This window comes from Dendroctonus ponderosae, unplaced genomic scaffold (assembly GCF_020466585.1).
Source record: "Dendroctonus ponderosae isolate FM_Combo_2020 unplaced genomic scaffold, Dpon_F_20191213v2 Dpon_F_20191213_5, whole genome shotgun sequence".
Lineage (NCBI taxonomy): Eukaryota > Metazoa > Arthropoda > Insecta > Coleoptera > Curculionidae > Dendroctonus > Dendroctonus ponderosae.
Genome location: NW_026018715.1, coordinates 11,988,071 through 11,992,458, shown reverse-complemented (window position 1 = coordinate 11,992,458; position 4,388 = coordinate 11,988,071). Strand labels below are relative to the sequence as shown.

Here is a 4,388-nt window from a genome sequence, read left to right as displayed (position 1 = left end):
ATCAATTGATCATGAGGAACAGTGTCAAAGGCCTTTGAGAGGTCCAGGAAAATAGCCAAGCCTTTTCTGCTTTCATTCAGGTTATTAATAATCTCAGATGTTAGGCTGTACATGGCATCAGCTGTACTGCAATTCTCAACAAACCCAAATTGTTTGTCCGACAGGATTTTAAATGTTTTAAAAAAGTCGACCAGTCTGTCCTTCACTTTTCTAACAGTTTTGCAAAGTTATTAATTAAACTAATTGGTCTATAATTTTCTATGAGCTTTTTCGAGTCTGATTTGTGTACTGGAACTATTAAGGACTTTTTGAATAAATCTGGAAATATTCCTGTTTTGAAAGTTAGATTTACAATATGATATATGGGAACCAAAATATTTGATTTTGATAATTTAATTAATTTCGTGGAAATACCATCCAGTCCAGCGGCTGAGTCATTCTTCAGGGAGTCACTAAACATGGAATTAACTAAGAACTGATTCTGAAATATAAAGAACCCAAAAGACCATAAAATGACTATCGAGGACACTAAATAAAAACTTGAAACAAGATAATGCCATGGAATCAAAGCCTCAGTGTAGAGCATTCCATGCCTCTAAAAGGATTTACGCTTTAAGAGAATGATTTCAAATAAAAATGGAAAAGTGTCGGTTTTTGCAATAAACCGATGCCTTCAACATATGCAACAATAAAACCACAAACAAAAACAAATAAAAATCTAAGCAAACACAACAGATGAAAATCAGTCAGAATCTAATTAGAATCATATGAAAATTTCAGTTACAACACCGAGCAAAGTGTTTTAATCAATAACTTTCGCGCTCTTCATTAGCCTGATACTTGAGTAAAAAATAAGTAAAATAAACAAAGCGCAAGTAAAGACGAAAATTTGGATCGGAAAGAACGCAAGAACCAGAAACGCCGTTCATAAACTAAGTGAAGTTATATGGAAAATTACGTCAAATGAATGCAAATACACAATGAAACACATGCTCCACAGACAAAAATAAAAGACAATTTACTTAGAGCTTTACTCAGATATTTCTAATAATATTGAGCCAAGCGAACCGCTTAATAAGCCTCGCGATATATCAGAAGTCCGAAGAAAGATCCTCTTCAACAAAATCAACTTTAAGAAGTTACAGGTAAACTAAATGATAGCAATAAAGCCGCAAATAAAGGCGTCTGGAATAATCAAATCGTCTTGGAAAAACTGCTTGATCAAACAGCGACAAGCGAAAGGAAATCAAAAGCCAAATATACAGAATCGAACAAATGATAGTCCACAAGGCTGGGAATTAGATTTTATTAAAATTTGAGTAAGAAATTGGAGCCAACCAAAGCACAAAAGTAAAAATTACATATGTGAAACACTTGATTTTGCTTTTTGCAAGAATGAAGCAAACTGCAATTTTTTGGGGAAAATAAAATAAAGTGGAAATCATACCATCAAAAATTATGCACACCATTTATTTCAGCGTTTTAATGCACAGTAGTTGTTATATATAAGGCAGGACGAAAGTGTCTACATAATTTTATCGATAAAAATGTCGGTTTGTTTTGAAAAGTTGCGAGTTTAGTACACAAATAATGAGATTAGCGACGTTTTGGTTAAAATATAAGAAACTGGAAATGATACCATCCCAAATTACGAACGAGCTTTAAATCGGCGTTTTCTGCGGCGTGTACACACTTTCTGGCTCAGCTCAGTGTGTACACACTTTTCTCAATAAAAATGGGTTTATTTGGTACTTCGAAAGATCTGAGTTTAGTGATCAAATATTGAAACTAGTACTTTGGAGCTTTGGAACACCCTGTTGAAGCTCAACATCAGATCTTCTTAAGACACAAAACGTAAAAATCGGCTCTAAAATGGCTTAAAAATGAGTCAAATACTGTCAAACCCACTTAAAGATACGTGAAGAAAACTGTGTCCATCACCAACAAATATAATAATAAATTAATATCATCACTAGCTTTGAAAATGCGATTTTTTGTTTGTTCGGTTGCTTCTTCGATGGAAATATGTAATAGTGTTTGAGCAGGAAGATTTTGGTAATAGATCCTCATTTAGTGAGAAACGTTGTCATATTTTTAGCTGATAATTCTTCATCTTCGTGGCTATTTCATGGAATATATGGCGAAGAAGAATTCTTCGAATTCTGAACAACAATGATATCACCAGTTTGTCGAGAAATGCATCTAAAGCTTCTAATTAAAAACGTTAATAATTATCACCCATTTCACTCTCACAAGAGGTTTAGAATAGGCGCGCACAACATTTTGAGAAAAAAATTATCAATGATTAGAATAAAATCGATTGGGACAAACTGTTTTTGTCTCTGATTAATTATATTTCTTTTATGGGTTGATAAGCATTTAACTAATTATTTTAAAACTGTTTTTGAAATTTGACATGTATTTTGATTAATTTTTTTAATTATGAAGTTCGTTGATTTGTCAATAAAATAAAACAAAATATGAAGCTAGGAGTTTTATTTTATTTTTAAAATATAGAAGGCAAAATACCCGAGAATATTGCCAAGAAAAAAGGCAAAAATATTTGTCAGAAGTGGGATTCGAACCCACGCCCACAGAAGTGGACTGCGACCTGAACGCAGCGCCTTAGACCGCTCGGCCATCCTGACTTATATCAATGTAACTTCGACATGTGTTAAGTACTCGAGTAAACTATATTTGTCTTGAAGTGGACTGGTGATGGTGAATGTAGCATATAAATTTAGGAAAGCTTGATTATAATAAATAAAATTGCAAGCCGAATGCGCTGCGAAGTTTCTAAAATCCACCTGCCTAAAAAATCTTCAGTCTTGCCAAGACTTGTAGAGGGCGCAGTAAGCTCTAATTTACATTAATTTAGAAACAAGACTGAAAAGTTTTTGGTTTAGCGATTTTCCATAAGGTGGACATATTTTCAACAGCGCACGCGATGCTCTGAAATTCTTAAGAACTAATTCTGCCCTCAGAAATGTTCGATCACCAACCGGGGAAATTTGCACTATCCCGAGCTCTCACACATTCAAAAAGCATTTTTCCAAAAAAAATCCATTCTAGTTGCTCTAAATTATTAAAATTCTCTACCACCGTCTTCGCTTGAAAGTTAAGAATCCAACGAGAAGAGGAGTGGAGAAATAATTACCCAATTTGGGCGTTTTTTTTTCTATCTTCAACTGAACATTTTCTCTAATATTAGAGACGCAAACACTGTGCATATAATTTGAGAGGTTTTTTATATTGAAAATTATCATCCTATGAGGTGAACACAACGAAAAATCCAACGAGATCAGGCATTTTGTACCAAAAATTAATCAAGTGTTGTATTTACACGCCCTAATTTTCCCTTAGAAGAATCTAAACCAATCGCCTGAAGATGATCGCATTGTTGCGTCGCTTCCCATCTCCAACACTGACCTGATAACATCCATTTCTTCCACTCCATTATATTGTACAACGGTGTAAATAAGCGCCGCAGGTAATTCGTTTCTGGCACATATTTTATGCTAACCTGCTGAGCACTTCATCTATTATATCACAAGAGAAAGTGTTCAAAACCAGTGGCCGGCCAAAGATATGAGCACAAGACTTCGGATGTGCGCCTACAAAATTATCTGAAATATCTACGACTAAAGATTATTTTTTCTTTAGGTTCACCTATGGAAAACTAGAGGAATTTTGGCGGTTCTTCGGCTCTTAGGGATGAAAAGCCCAAATAATCCCCAATATTTAATACATTCGAATGTGGCTACTCAGTCGCGCCACTGTGATTTTTTGCCAACATTTCTGAAAATTAAACTATGAGGCTTTCGTTCCTCCATCTATGTCGAATTTTAGCTTTCCAAATTTCTCGGTATTGTCACGCAATGTCGACATATCGCCTTCACATGTTTATTCTAGAATACAGAATAGCGATTATTTAAATCGGCTCGTTTAAATTCGTTCCAGGTTTTCTAGAGTAGCAGCTTTTTTAGCTGCTCTAACGAGCTCTAGAATGGATGAAATTTTAGTGTTCAAAACGCTTCCAACTGTGGCTTTGTCCAAGTTTACTGGTCATTTTGAGTTGAAATAGTGTACGCCACTGCACACCGAACGAGAGTATTGTATCGCTTAAATAATTTATACCAATTAAGGTAGATTGACTTAACCCTCCGGTTTGCTTCTATATTGTATACAACTTTGATCGAGTTAATAACTACTCAAGCCGTCTGAAATCGCTTCACTTCAAACACTCATCTTCAGGGGCGGATCAGCTTTAAATTCAGGGGGGGGCGGTTATGTAGAAAAAATACAGTCTTCTATTGTCTATGAAATTATAAAAATGATCGTCGATTTGTGCAAGGGTGGCGTAAGATAATTGCAAAATTTCATGTTTT

At 34.8% G+C, this 4,388-nt stretch overlaps 1 non-coding gene across 1 annotated transcript; it reads right to left on the bottom strand.

The window, feature by feature from the left end:
* Positions 1-2,564: 2,564 nt before the first annotated feature.
* Positions 2,565-2,648, bottom strand: Trnal-cag. Its single transcript has one exon. It is a non-coding gene; the product is annotated as a tRNA-Leu (tRNA).
* Positions 2,649-4,388: the final 1,740 nt, after the last annotated feature.